Here is a 15725-nt window from a genome sequence, read left to right as displayed (position 1 = left end):
AAAGACCAATTCAATCCGAGGAAACATCGGAGAACTGAACCATACCACATGAACAACATGTGTACCCGAAAAAACAGAAAAACCCCGAGAAAACAGGGCGGGTGCTGGGTCTCCCAATTGGAGCTAGAAGAAAAGGAATTTACGGTAAGTAAACAAAATTCCCTTCTTCTTTGTCGCTCCATTGGGAGACCCAGACAATTGGGATGTCCAAAAGCAATCCCTGGGTGGGTAAAAGAATACCTCATGATAGGGCCGTCAAACGGCCCTCTCCTACAGGTGGCCAACCGCCGCCTGAATGACTTATCTACCTAGGCTGGCGTCTGCCGAAGCGTAGGTATGCATCTGATAATGCTTGGTAAAAGTAAGTAGACTCGACCAGGTGGGTGCCTGACACACCTGCTGAGCCGTAGCCTGGTGCCGTAATGCCCAGGATGCACCCACGGCTCTGGTAGAATGGGCCTTCGGCCTTGAGAGAACCAGAAGCCCAGTAGAACTGTAGGTTTCAAGAATTGGTTCCTCGAGCCCCCGAGCAAGGGTGGATCTGGAAGCTTGCGACTGTTTACGCCGACCAGCGACAAGGACAAAGAGTGCATCCGGGTGGCGCAGGAGCGCCATGCGGGAAGTAGAACCTGAGTGCTCTAACCAGAACCAACAGATTGCAAATCTTTCTGAAATTGATGGACTGGACGAGGACACAAAGAAGGTGAGGTGATATCCTGATTGATATGAAAATGGGATACCACCTTAGGGAGAAATTCCGGAACCGGACGCAGAACTACCCTGTCCTGGTGAAGGACCAGGAAGGGAGTTTGTATGAGAGCGTTGCTAGCTCGGAAACTCTCCTAAGAGACGAGACCGTTACTAGAAGGCCACTTCCCGTGAAAAACGGGAAGGGAGACATCCTTCAAAGGCTCGAAAGGTGGCATCTGGAGAGCAATTAGAACCTTGTTCAGATCTCAGGGCTCTAACGGCCGCTTGTACGGAGTGCTGAGAAGACAAACTCCCCGTAGGAACGTGCGTACCTGAGGAAGTCGTCGTTTCTGAAAAAAAACAGATAGCGCTGAGACTTGTCCCTAAAGGGAACTGAGCGACAACCCATTTTCCTACCTAGATTGCAGGAAGGAAGGAAACATAGACGATGCAACCGGCCAGGGAGAAACACCCTGCGCCGAGCACCGAGATAAGAACATCTTCCACGTCCTGTGGTCAATCTTGGCGGACGTTGGTATGCTAGCCTGTCTCATGGTGGCAACCACGTCCTGAGGTAATCCTGACGACACTAGGTTCCAGGACTCAATGCCACACCATCCGGTTGAGGGCCGTAGAATTCAAATGGAAGAATGGCCCTTGAGACAGCCAGTCTGATTGGTCTGGTAGTGCCCCCGGTTAGCCTACCGTGAGGCACCACAGAACCGAGTACCACAACATCCTCGGCCAATTTGTAGCGACGAGGATGGCGCGGCCGCAGTCGGTCTTGATCTAGCGCAGTACTCTGGGCAACAATGCCAGAGGTGGCACCTAAGGTAGCTGGAACTGCGACCAATGCTGAACTAAGGCGTTTGCCGCCAGAGCTCGATGATTGTGAAACCGTGCCATGAAGTTGGCACATTGTTGTTGTGCCGTGACGCCATTAGATCGACGTCCGGCCTCTGTCAGCGGCGCCAGATCTCCTGAAACCCGTCCGGGTGAGGAGACCATACTCTTTCGGCCACACCTCAGCGACTTAGGAAGTCAGCTTCCTAGTTTCCACACTTGGGATGTGAATTGTGGATATGGTGGATGCCGTGTCTTCCACCCACATCAGAACCTGCCGGACTTCCTGGAAGGCTTGCCGGTTGCGCGTTCTTCCTTGGTGGTTGATGTATGCCACCGCTGTGGAGCTGTCCGACTGAAGTCGGATATGCTTGCTTTCCAGCCGCTGTTGGAAGGATTGTAGGGCAAGATACACTGCTCTGTGTTCAAGAACATTGATCTGAAGAGTGGACTCTTGCTGAGTCCACGTACCCTGAGCGCTGTAGTGGAGAAAAACTGCTCCCCACCCTGATAGACTCGCGTCTGTCGTAACTATCGCCCAGGACGGGGATAGGAAGGACCTTCTTTTTGACCAAGAGGTGAGAAGAAGCCACCACCGTAGAGATTCCTTGGCCGCCTGAGAAAGAACGACGACTCTGTTGAGGGACGTCGACTCCTCGTCCCATTGGCGGAGAATGTCCCATTGTAGTGGACGCAGTAAAACTGCGCGAAAGGAACTGCCTCCATTGCTACCATCTTACGTAGGAAGTGCATGAGGCGTCTCAATGTGTGCGACTGGTTCTTAAAGAAGAGCTTGCAGCCCGTAGTGAATGCTGTTTGTCTAGCGGCAGCTTCACTATCGCTGAGAGAGTAAGAAACTCTATGCCTAGATATGTTATCGATAGGGTCGGGGTCGGATCTGACTTTAAAAAGTTGATGATCCACCCAAAACTCTAGAGAGTCTCCAGCGCAACGTTCGGGCAGTGTTGGCATGTTTCCTAAGAGAGTGCCTTGACAAGTAAATCGTCTAAATACGGGACCACAGAGTGACCCTGAGAGTGCAGGACTGTGACTACTGCTGCCCTGACCTTGGCGAAGACCAGTTGGACTGTCGCTAGCCGGAAGGTAGAGCTACGAACAGAGGGTGTTCGTCTCCTATAACGAAGCGTAGAAACGCTAGTGCTCTGGAACAATCGGCACGTGTGGATAAGCATCCTTGATGCCTAATGATGCTAGGAAATATCCTTGGGACCTTGAGGCGATGACATGGCGGAGGGATTCCATCCGGAACCGCCTGGTGTCCACGAGCTTGCTGAGCATTTTTAGATCCAGAACGGGACGGAACGGCCCGTTGTTATAGGTACCGCAAAGAATTTGGGGTAAAAACCGTGACCTTGTTCCTGAAGAGGAACGGGGGTCATCACTCTTTCTGCCTATAGAGTGCACCCTGTTTGCAGAAGAGCAGCGGCCCGGCCGGGAGGTGGAGAAATTCTGAAGAATCGAGTGGGAGGACGAGAAGTGAGCTCTATCCTGTACCCGTGAGACAGAATGTCTCACACTCAATGGTCATTGACCTATGGCAGCTAAATATCGCCAAGGCGGGAGAGCCTGCTACCGACCGAGGCCGCAAGTCATGAGGAAGCCGCCTTGGAAGCGGGTTTTCAGACTGTCGCTTTTTTGGGCGAGACTGAGCCCGCTAAGAATCTTAGCTCCTCTGATCCTTTTGAGTCCACATTGGACGAGGAAAAATGGGACCTGCCCGAGCCTCGAAAAGGCCGAAAACCCCGACTGCCTCTTGCTCTGTTGGGGTTTGTTGTGTCCGGGCTGAGGAAAGGATGAATCCTTACCCCTGGACTGTTTGATGGTTACATCCAACGCTCACCAAACAGTCGGTCAGCAGAAAAAGGCAACTGGTTAGGCAACCTTTTTTGGAAGCAGAATCTGCCTTCCATTCACTTAACGAGCAGACCAGGCTCTGCTTAAAAACACGGAGTAGCGGAGGCTACCGCCGCACGGTTCGCAGAGTCCAGGACAACCTGAATCGCGTAAGAAACAAATGCAGACATTTGAGAGGTTAAGGATGCCACCTGCGGCACAGATGTACGTGTAACCGTGTCAATCTGTGTAAGACCAGCTGAAATAGCTTGGAGTGCCCCAAGGGAGAGAATGCCGGAGCCAACGGTGTGCCGACAGCCTCATAGATGGCTTTCGACCAGAGATCCATCTGTCTGTCAGTGGCATCTTTGAGTTTGCAGTTCCATCTCCCACTGCAACTATGGATCTAGCTACAAGCCTGGAGATTGGAGGATGCCGCTCGGGACATTGGGTCCAGTCCTTGACCAAGTCAGGGGACAGGGATAACGTGTATCCTAATCCGTTTGGAGAAGCGCATATCTGGATAAGCGTGGTGTTCCTGGACTGCCTCTCTGAAGGCAGAGTGGTCCAGAAAAATACGTGAAGCTGACTCCTCCACTGGAGGAGCTGTGAGAAATAACCCACATTCTATAGATGGACGCTATAAGATTATTTACTATGGCGTCACAATCAGGTGTATCCAGATTGAGAGCGGTCTCAGGATCAGAATCCTGAGCCGCTACTTCCGCCTCATTACACAGCGAGTCCTTCTGTTAGGACCCTGATGAAACCGAGGCCGCTCATAGCGAGCCCACTTAGGCTGTCTGGGACTGACGTCCGTGCAGAGCCGTGACTCTGGGATGCGTGTGACATTCCCGGAGCTGTTAGTTATTCACACTGAGGGGGGCCATGGATCAATGATTCAACAGTGCCCATATTGTGAGAGACATGTCCGGACTGTTAGGCTTCTAGTATCATAGCCATAGTCTCAGAAAAACTGTCAGTAAATACTGCAGACACCGTCCTCATCCCCTGGCCATTAGTGCATACAATGGGAGTCTATGTACCTGCCGGCCGTATAGCCGTACATGCTGTACCAGCTGTATAGAAAAACATGTGGTTCTGCACCTTTGTTTTACACAGAGAATATGCTGATAACTCCTCCGCATAATCCAGGAGGGTATATACAACGTGCGACCAAACAGTGCAATGTATATAGTACAAGCATATCTATAAGTGCACTTCTGCACTAGTGGGGTTAGCACCACAGGTGCTGCTTAACGCCTGTTACAGCGATTGTGTGACTATCAGAATGCCAGGGTCTTCCACACTTGTCTCTGTATCGTACAGAAACTGACACTAATGGCTGCCGGTGTCCTTGTAGAGAAGGAAGCCGTGGGCGTGCCTGAGAAAGTGCGGGAATCCGGATTCACAGTGCACACAGTGAGAGGGGTGGAGTATGCAAAACATACTCCAGCTCTCAGCTCTGCTCTATGCAGCGTCACGCCCCTACCCTGACTGTCAGGGCTGTGGGCGGTAACGAAGGGAGACTAGGCCCAGAAGCCGGGGACTCGAGTTAACAGCGCGGCCGCCGTAAAAGCGCGGGCCGCGCTGAAGTCCCCGGCGCACCACAAGTGCCAGCCGCGCCGCAGTTCCAGCGGCCGGCGCGACTGATTCATAGAAGTGGCCAGCGTCCCGCCCCTCTCCTGACTGGCAGGTCTGGGGGCGGGAACGAACGGAAGCAGGCCGCAAAAGCCGGGGACTCTAGTTATCAGCGCGGCCGCCGTAAAAGCGCGGGCCGCGCTGAAGTCCCCGGCGCACCACAAGTGCCAGCCGCGCCGCTGCCAGCGGCCGGCGCGACCGATTCCTGGAAGTGGCCAGCGTCCCGCCCCTCTCCTGACTGGCAGGTCTGGGGGCGGGAACGAACGGAAGCAGGCCGCAAAAGCCGGGGACTCTAGTTATCAGCGCGGCCGCCGTAAAAGCGCAGGCCGCGCTGAAGTCCCCGGCGCACTACAAGTGCCAGCCGCGCCGCAGTCCCAGCGGCCGGCGCGACCAATTCCCATAAGTGAGCCTGCTTCAGCAAAGCTGAATGAGGCCATGGCACAGGCGCCGCAGCGCTGATGTCCCCCGGCGCACTACAACACCCAGCATGCTGCGGTGTGAGCGCCAAATGCACGGGGACACAGAGTACCTTGAGGAAGCAGGGCCATGTCCCTGATGTACTCCGCTCCATCCAGCATCTTCTCCAGGGGCTGTAGATGGAGCACGGTCTCAGTGCCTGGAGACCGGTAAATCCCACTTCACCCAGAGCCCTGTAAAAAGGGATGGGGAAGGAATCAGCATGTGGGCTCCTGCCGCCGTACCCGCAATGGGTACCTCAACCTTACAAACACCTCCGACATACAGTGGGGTGAGAAGGGAGCATGCTGGGGACACTATATGTGTCCTCTTTTCTTCCATCCGACATAGTCAGCAGCTGCTGCTGACTAAAAAGTGGAGCTATGCGTGGATGTGTTGCCTCCTTCGCACAAAGCACAAAACTGGTGAGCCAGTGATCCCACTGGGGGTGTATAGCCAGAAGGGGAGGGGCCTTACACTTTTAAGTGTAATACTTTGTGTGGCCTCCAGAGGCAATAGCTATACACCCAATTGTCTGGGTCTCCCAATGGAGCGACAAAGAAAGAACAATTCAACATGAACAACATGTGTACACAAAAGAACAAACAGCCCGAAGGGAACAGGGGCGGGTGCTGGGTCTCCCAATAGGAGCTAGAAGAAAAGGAATTTACGGTAAGTAAACAAAATTCCCTTCTTCTTTGTCGCTCCATTGGGAGACCCAGACAATTGGGACGTCCAAAAGCAGTCCCTGGGTGGGTAAAAGAATACCTCGATAAAAAAGAGCCGAAAACGGCCCCCTCTTACAGGTGGGCAACCGCCGCCTGAAGGACTCGCCTACCTAGACTGGCATCTGCCGAAGCATAGGTATGCACCTGATAGTGTTTCGTGAAAGTGTGCAGACTAGACCAGGTAGCCGCCTGACACACCTGCTGAGCCGTAGCCTGGTGCCGCAATGCCCAGGACGCACCCACGGCTCTGGTAGAATGGGCTTTCAGCCCTGAAGGAATCGGAAGCCCAGAAGAACGGTAGGCTTCAAGAATCGGTTCCTTGATCCACCGAGCCAAGGTTGACTTGGAAGCTTGCGACCCCTTACGCTGGCCAGCGACAAGGACAAAGAGCGCATCAGAACGGCGCAGGGGCGCCGTGCGAGAGACGTAGAGCCGGAGTGCTCTCACCAGATCTAACAAGTGCAAATCCTTTTCACATTGGTGAACTGGATGAGGGCAAAATGAAGGTAAGGAGATATCCTGATTGAGATGAAAAGGGGATACCACCTTAGGGAGAAATTCCGGGACCGGACGCAGAACCACCTTGTCCTGGTGAAAAACCAGGAAGGGCTTTGCATGACAACGCTGCTAGCTCCGACTTCCTGAAATCCTCCACCGGCAGAATGTGATTGTAAAAATGGCTGCCGGAGCTCTCAGGGGAGGAGGGAGCCGTGGGCGGCGACTAATAAAGTGCGGGAATCTGGTGCCCCTCAGTGATTAGTGAGGGGGGAGGAGGACACCTAAAGTATGCTCCAGCCCTCACTGTCGACGTCAGGTCGACCGTCCCGCCCTTACCCCTGACTGGCAGGCCCGGGGGCGGGAGTTATAGTACTAGGCCGCAGAAGCCGGGGACTAAATTTAATACCACGGCCGGCAAACAGGCGCGGTCGGCGCGGTAGTCCCGGTCGTCACAAAAAAACAGCAGCCGCTGTAGCGTCTGTGACACCAGCGCTCCATGCACCGTCCCCATGGGGACACAGAGTACCTTTAGATGCAGGGCCCTGTCCCGGATGATACCAAGTCTCCTGTCCGGCAGATTCCCAAAGGGGCTGCGGAGGGAGCCCGGTCCCAGTGAATGGATGACCGGTTAGGATCCCACTTCTCCCAGAGCCTCTAAGGGATGGTGAAGGAAAACGGCATGTGGCTCCAGCCTCTGTACCCGCAATGGGTACCTCAACCTTAACAGCACCGCCGACTTAGTGGGGTGAGAAGGGAGCATGCCGGGGGCCCTGTGGGGGCCCTCTTTTCTTCCAACCGATAAAATCAGCAGCTGCTGCTGACTAAAATGGGAGCATGAGTGAATGTGTGCCTCCTTCAACACAAAGCATAAAACTGAGGAGCCCGTGATGCACGGGAGGGTGTATAGGCAGAGGGGAGGGGTTACACTTTTTAAAGTGTAATACTTTGTGTGGCCTCCGGAGGCAGAAGCTATACACCCAATTGTCTGGGTCTCCCAATGGAGCGACAAAGAAAAAAAAAAATAAATAAATAGACAATTCTGCAAGCTTTATTTTCTATAATAGAATCTATTATGATTGATAAATGTGCTGATCGTGTAGAAAACGGAATACAGTCAGGTGTTAGATGAATGCGCTCTAAAAACAATTGACCGTTATAAACCTCATTCGTAACCTAACATTTCAGTCTTAGTAAAAGTAGAAGATTGGCATAATGTGTGTTAATTCAAAAATAAAAAAATAACAATCAGCTGACATGCTCAGGGAAATATGCGGGATCGACACTCGAAACCACATTAAAAGGGAGTGACATAACCTATGACGTACCAGAACGTCAGGTCGTGAAGAGGTTAAGGGCAGGGTTACATTAGAAACGGGTAAAGTTTGGTTGGTTCGCAGTTGGGTAGGGTGGGAGGAGGGGGTTTGGAATGCTACTGCATGGAAATTTGGATAATACTGAGGATTGAGAGGGTTAGGTGCTCTTAAAGATGCATACTACGGTTGATTTTACCGTATTTTGCGGCCCATAAGACGCGCCCTGGTTTTAGAGGAGGAAAATAGGAAAATAAAATTTTAACCAAAAAAGTGGTCATGACACACTGTTATGGGGCGAGGATCTGCTGCTGACACTGTTATGGGGGTAATGTCCCCAAATTCTCTACTAAGGTACCCCAGCCTGGTAATTATCCTCCTGCGTTGTATATGATCCTGCTCACATACCCCCATCCATCCTGCTATATACCCCCATCCTGCTCATAATATACCCCCATCCTGCTCATAATATACCCCCATCCTGCTCATAAAATACCCCGATCCTGGTATATGGCCTGTATCCTATGGCACAGAAAAAAAAAAAATGTTTATACTCCCCTTTCCTCACTCCCTGCAGCACCGATCATCTTCCTCTCTGTCTCAGCAGCAGCGCTGCTGACCTGTGTGGAGCCGTCCCCCCTGCAGCATCGCGATGTCTTCCTGTCTGTGCCGGTCAGCTGATCTGTGTGGACACTAGCGGCGTGCGCAGCGATGATGTCATCGCCGTGCTCACCGCTCTCTACACAGATCAGCTGACCGGCACAGACATGAAGACATTGCGATGCTGCAGACAACGGTGACGGCTCCACACACTGTGACGGGTGAGTACACTGATTCACTGTACCCCGCGCTGATAATGATGCACGGGGGGCAGTGAATACAGCCGCACATGATCACTCCAGGCTGTAGTTGCCAGGGGTGATCATGCGGGCCGGCTGTTAATTATACGCGCACCCCCCACCCATCCTCCCGCCCACCTGTTAGTGCCGACTTCAGCGCTGAGAGATGATGGGTGGGAGGATGGACGTGCATATGAAATGAGCGGGCCCACGTGGTCACAGCAGGCTGCTACAGCCTGTTCATGCCCCCGATGACCCGCTCCACCACAGCACCCTCATTCCCCACAGCCACATTCAGACCATAAGACACAACCCCACTTTCCCCCAACATTTTGGGGGAAAAAAGTGCATCTTAAGGTCCGAAAAATACGGTATATGCTGGAAGATTCATAGTCTCAGTGACAGCTCAAAAAGATTTGCATTTTATTTCTTGACTGTATAAAAAGAGTAAACCCCTCAACAATAGGGCTACAGGAGACCCATCTAACAAATTATACTATTAACCAGGTACACAGGTTCTGGTTGGGGTACACCCTTCATGCCTTGCATAACTATTGTAGGAGAGGTAGTCCAATTGTGCATAACCGTGTTGAGGGTAAGAATTGAGTAACCTGAAATTCTTAATTCAGCCATTTCACAGATTAGTTGATGTAGCCTAACACATATTTATGAATGCTTTTGTTTTCTACTAACACATATATAAATATATTCAGTGATTTTCCTTAATACAAAATGCCAGCATATGCAACTCAAAGATGGCACCTGCATCGTGGACAATGCCTAAGGTGATAAGGAGATTGAAAACACCCAAAGCTTGGAACAACCATTCCAGTAGAGACTATGCAAGTTGCTTCACGCCCTGAACCTAACCTGTGATATTTGATTGGACTATATTTTGTCTACACCCTTTTCTTATCTAGAACGATAAAAGTTTTGTGAACAATAAATGACAGGAATTTCTTTGGCGTCCGTCATAAAAGGAAGCTCATTACCAATTTAAGTCTGTTATTTCTTCCCACCCGTGCACACATGACATTATAATCTGAAAAGAGCAGTCAGACCTTGAGAGACCCCTAGTGTCTCCCCTCAACAACAGCATGCAGTCTACACATATGGACTCAAAGATACTGAAGGCAGATTTGTTAGGGTTGGATGTAAAATCATGCACTTTCAATTTATCATGGTCTATATACCTACCCCATACTTAAAGAATCTTGACAAAAAAAGAGAATTTTGTTTACTTACCGTAAATTCTTTTTCTTATAGTTCCGTCATGGGAGACCCAGACCATGGGTGTATAGCTACTGCCCCCGGAGGACACACAAAGTTACTACACTCAAAAACGTGTAGCTCCTCCCTCCTAGCATATACACCCCCTGCTAGCCAGATCTAGCCAGTTTAGTGCAAAAGCTGAAGGAGGACATCCACCCACAAGAGAGACAGAGTAAAAACCGGAAGAACCGGAACCTCTGTCTACAACAATAACAGCCGGTGAAGACACACGGAACAAGAAACCTGCCAACAGGCATAGGGAGGGTGCTGGGTCTCCCATGACGGAACTATAAGAAAAAGAATTTACGGTAAGTAAACAAAATTCTCTTTTTCTTTATCGTTCCTATGGGAGACCCAGACCATGGGACGTTCAAAAGCAGTCCATGGGTGGGAATAAACAGACAACTGAGAAGCAGGCAAACCTAACTTCACAAATGGGCGACAGACGCCGGAAAAATGCGTCTGTCCAAGCCCACGTCTGCCAAAGCATGAGCATGCGTTGGGAGTGCTTCGAAAAAGCATGCAGACTAATTTGAGCTGCAGTCTGACAGACCTATTGAGCCGCAACCTGGTGCCTGAAAGCCCAAAAATAAAGGCGCCGACAGGTCTGACCAAATGTGCCCCGATCCCCAGCGGGGAAGGCACCTGAGTACACTCATAGGTCTCGGAAATGGCCGACCTAGGCCAACATCAGGGTCAGCTTAGATGCCGAGAGACCGTTACGCTGACGACCAGTCAGCACTAGAGAGGTGCACCGCCTAATAACGGCGGTGCGAGACACGTAGATCCGGAGCGCCCGCACCAGATCCAGGATATGCAACGCTTCCTCAAGCGATGAACAGGAGCCGGACAAAAGGAAGGCAGGAAAATTGCCCCGGATAAGGTGGAGGCAGAAACCACCTTAGGGAAAAAAGTCCGGAGTCGGACGAAGACCACCTTGTCTTGATGCAAAAGACCAAAACAAGGGGGACGACTCCGAGAGAGTGCAGCCAGAACTCTCAGGCGGGAAATTATAGCCACTAGAAGGTGTACCTTTCTGTGAAAGATGAAACAACAAAACCTCCCCAAGAGGCGCAAAGGGGGGTTTCCGGGAACCGGGAGGACCGGATTAAGGTCCCAGGTCTCCATAGGCCGCCGGAAAAGCGGAATGATGTGAGATGCGCCCTTAAAGGAGCGCACCGGAGCCAGCCGGGCGATACGCCGCTGGCACATACTGACAGGGCCGAGACCTGTCCCTTAATGAGGGATAGTCCTAGCTGTAGACCGGACTGTGGAAGGGACAGGAGGGTCGGCTAGGCCAAAAAGGTCAAAGGACACTTTGGAGCTCGAGTCAAGGCAGAGATGACTTCGGGAAGGATATCAGAAGTCGCTAAGATCCAGGACTCAAGAGCAATGCCGTCAAGAACTCTGACGGGAAAAACGGACCTTTTGAGAAAAGGTCTGAACGGTCCGGAAGATGCCATGGCAACCCAACAGACAGAAGGAGCAGGTCAGAGGACCAAGCCCTCTTGGGTCAGTCTGGAAGAATGACCCGACGGCCCCCTTTACCGATCTTGCGCAGGACTCTGGACAAGAGGTAGAGGGTGAAATTCGAAAAGAGACAAGCTGGGATCAAACATGAACCAGTGTGTCTACCGCAAAACCTGAGGATTGTGGACCGCGGTTGGACAGCTGAAATAGCCTGCCTCGTAGTTTTCACATCTAGGATGTGGACTGCGGATACGGTGGACTAGGAGTCCCTTGTCCACTGAGGAATGTTGAGCCGCCAAGATTGCCAGGCGGCTGAGCGTCCCGCCCTGGAGCTGAAATAGGAAAACGCTGTCACGTTGTCCGACTGGACTCGAATGTGCCTAGCCGCTCACAGATGGGGAGGCTTGGAGAGCCAGAAATACAGCAGTGATTTCCAGCACATTGATCCAGAGGGCTGATTCGGACAGAGTCCAAGCGCCCTTCGCTCCACGGTGGAGATATCCTGCTCCCCAGGCGGATAGGCTAGCATCCTGGTGAGGATCACCCGGGACGGGCCAGAGAGGAGCGCCCCTGAGACAGAGTGGCCGAAGCCACCACTGAAAACGAGCCTCTGGTCAGTGGCGAAGCCACCACCCCGTGGGAGGATTGAGTTCGCTTGTACAGCGGAAAACATCCAGTCTCAGAGGACGCAGGGGAAACTGGGCAAGGAACCGCTTCCATTGACGCCCCTGGTTCGAAGTCAGAGTGGACTTAGACAGAAAGACAAGCCACCCGAATAGGTCAGCGTGGCGAGAGTGAGCGAAGCACTCTGCTAAGAGTCAGCACTGGATGAAGCCCCAACAAGAAGGCTGACCAGGGCAAAAGATCACTGCCAAACCCTAGGGGGGCAAGGACCGTAATCACAGCTGCCTCAATGATAATACTCGAGGGGCCTTGGCTAATCCCAAGGGAAGAGCCACGAATTGGACCACTCCGATTGTCAAAACGTAGTCAACGCTGGTGAGAAACTGCGATTGACTCCTGCCGATAGGCAGCTCTGATGCCGATGGCTGCTAAGGAATCTCCTTGGGCTCTTGATTGATCCGGTGAGAAAAAACACACGGAACAAAACCGAGACTCCATGTGAAAACGCCCCACCTGGCTATGCTTGAAAAGCTAAAGATCCAGGTCGGAAGGCACCGCCCTCTTCGGGGACTAGGAATAGATTTAAGCAAAAATCTCAGAACCGTTCCCAGTCGGGAACCGGTACAATTACTCCATTGGCCTGCAAGAAATGCTACGGCCTGTGAGAAGGCGGCGGCCTTGGAGCCGGGAGGAGTTGACAGAAAAAATCTGTTTGGCGGGTGGACAGAAGTCCATCCTGTAGCCCAGGGAGATATAATGTCGCCCCCATTTAACGGAGACGTGTTAGAACCCTACGTCGCCAAGTGGAGAGAGCCTGCCACCGACCAAGGAGGTTGTTGGCGTGGCTAAATAGCTCGGAGGAAACTGACTCAGTGACAGCATCTCCTGCGGTCTTCTGAAGACGCAGCTTCGAGCCATTTGGTTCCATGAACCTAGGCTGAGCTAGAGGACGATCAGATGGAGGAACGGAAACCATCGAAACCTCAACTGATTCCTGCCCTGGACAGGTTTGTGGCGAGGAAGCACACTCCCCGCCAAGAGCTTCCTTAATTTCACCCAGCTTGGTTCCGGGGAAACTGGGCCCACCAAGGGGGAGCCCAGCCAGGAACCTCCATAGAGGCATCTGCCTCCCAATTTCGAAGCCACAGGAGCCTGCGGATAGCGAGGAAGGTAGCCCAGACCACCGCCGTGCGGCATCTAGCATGGCAGACCTGGCAGAGGATGAAAAGACTGAAGTCTGGAGTTCAGGCAACCGTTTTGGGCATAGAGTCCCTGTGAGAGAATGCATCTCCTCCAGAGAAGCAGAGAAGTTACAAAAAAACCGCACTGCTGTAAGCTGAGGAGAACAAGCTCCTGCCGTTCCCATACCGACTTGGCCCAAAGGACAACCGGGCGGACCGCAGAACCTTAAGTGAGGAGCCATCAGCCACTGACATAACGGTCCGGGCTGAGCCACCTGAAGTGAATGAGCCCACTTCTTGACCACCATTGGTGGACAGGGGAAACACAGTCCTCAGAAACACGCTTCATCTCAGAGCGGATTGAGGTCCAGTACAAAATTAATGTACGGTAGAATCCTATAGAGGTGCCGTCAGCCACTGATACAACTAACCGGGCAGTCTAGACCGGAGTGGCTACCCTCTCTGAAGGGAGGGGGAGACAGGCAGCAGAACCCCGCTGTGGGGTCTGCAGGATAGGCTGTGGGCTTGGACGCAGCGGGCTGAAAGCTGGAGTGGTTAAGTAACACACTCCTTGACCTGCTAAAGGTAAACCGTGCCTTTCTGCCAGCGGGGAATACTCCCCTGATCAGGCGGACACAAGAATAATGGACGCAAGCCAATCATTCGCATCTGCGTCACCTACGGACGGATCAATGTACATAAAGTAGCGTCCGTGTCCGCGGTAGAGACATCTTCCTCGTCCGGTGAATCAGCTCGTAATCGGAGCTGCGGGACGGGGAGGACAGGGGACCCTGCGTCTCCCTGTCAGGAGAACGGGGTCTGAGCCCAGAAGGAGAGTCCCTTGTGAGCTTGGCCGAGCGAGCAGAAAACGCCCTGAGAGGGGGACTGCATGCTCAGCAGATGCCGGGACAGCCGACCCCTGGAAATAGGAATCCCATGGGGGTCAGCCACCGAAACCGGAGCAGCTGGAGGGACCATTAATGAGCCCCCATGCTGAGGGGCCACAGTGGTTAGGAGCTCGGTATAGCCGTACGAGACTACCTGCAGTGGATAATAAAAAACAGCCTGCAGCCTCGCTCTGTGAGACATGCTGCAGAGGTGGGGGCTCTGTCTTTTAGCATGCGTAGAATACCCAAGACAGGGGTTCAGCCTGGGGAGACTCCCACCTAAGAACCATTACAGTGTGCCGGTTCAGGCAATATGAGGTTACATGCAGCACATGTAGAGTACAGCCTTGTAGCTTTGCTGCTAGAGTGAGACATGCTGCTGAGGAGGAGATTCTATGATAAAGAATTAACTCCTTCAGAATGCCTGAGAGTGTATAAAAAGTGCACAACCAGAGGTTGTGACTTATCAGGCCATATTATGAGTGCCCTCCGGATTCCAAGCCTGGACCCTCAGCCAGTATTCCCTCCCTGTGCTGCAGGGCAGCCAGCGCCGACCAGTGTACTAAGACGCTGAGAAAATGGCGCCAGAGTGAGGGGGGGAGGCGGGGGTTAACCCAGGAGCGGGAATCGGAGGGCGAAGGAGATGTACAGGGGAGGGAATCATCACCTCAAAAAAGGAGCGTCCTCCCCTGTGCAGAGCGGCCGGCGGGCGGCTCTGCAGCGTCCCCCTGCATGCCTGACATGCAGGGGAACGAAACGAAACTAGGCCGCGGCTGAAGCCGGGGCCTAAAGTTATGCATGCGGCCGAAAATCAGGCCTCATCGGCGCGGTTCTCAGTAAAAACTGTGGAACCGGCCGGAAACACAGTAAACAAAGCAGCATTATTCAGCAATCACTGTCCCCCCCAATAAAAGTGCCCCACAATGCAGAAGGACCCTCTGAATAAACGTCTCTATACTTAGCTTTGAGACGCAGGGTCCAGTCCCTGTGGGGTGGGGGTCAGTGCTCCGTCCAGCAGGGTCCTGCACAAGGGCTGCGGATGGAGGCCGGTCTCCTGCAAGGCAGTGAGAACCGTGTTGGCTCCCACTTCAAATCAGAGCCCCTAAGGGATGTTGAAGGAGCGCGGCATGAAGGGCTCCTGCCCTGAAGTCAACCTTAACAGCACTGCCGCTAGGGGAGTGTGAAGGGACATGCCGGGAGTCCAGTGGACCCGCTTTTCTTCCAAATCTTTTAGTAAAAAATGAAAAATCAAAAAAGGATGCATGTGTGTGTGTGATCCTCCTGACACAAAGCAAGAAACTGGCTAGATCTGGCTAGCAGGGGGTGTATATGCTAGGAGGGAGGAGCTACACGTTTTTGAGTGTAGTAACTTTGTGTGTCCTCCGGGGGCAGTAGCTATACACCCATGGTCTGGGTCTCCCATAGGAACGAT

At 52.7% G+C, this 15725-nt stretch overlaps 1 protein-coding gene across 2 annotated transcripts in view; it reads right to left on the bottom strand.

Moving 5' to 3' along the window:
* Positions 1-15725, bottom strand: part of DHX37 (DEAH-box helicase 37) — a 218764-nt gene that overhangs the window by 110836 nt on the left and 92203 nt on the right. The window lies entirely within an intron of this gene.

Source organism: Anomaloglossus baeobatrachus, chromosome 1 (genome assembly GCF_048569485.1).
Source record: "Anomaloglossus baeobatrachus isolate aAnoBae1 chromosome 1, aAnoBae1.hap1, whole genome shotgun sequence".
Classification (NCBI taxonomy): Eukaryota; Metazoa; Chordata; class Amphibia; order Anura; family Aromobatidae; genus Anomaloglossus; species Anomaloglossus baeobatrachus.
The sequence above is the reverse complement of the archived record's forward strand: the minus strand, read 5'-3'. Positions and strand labels throughout refer to the sequence as shown.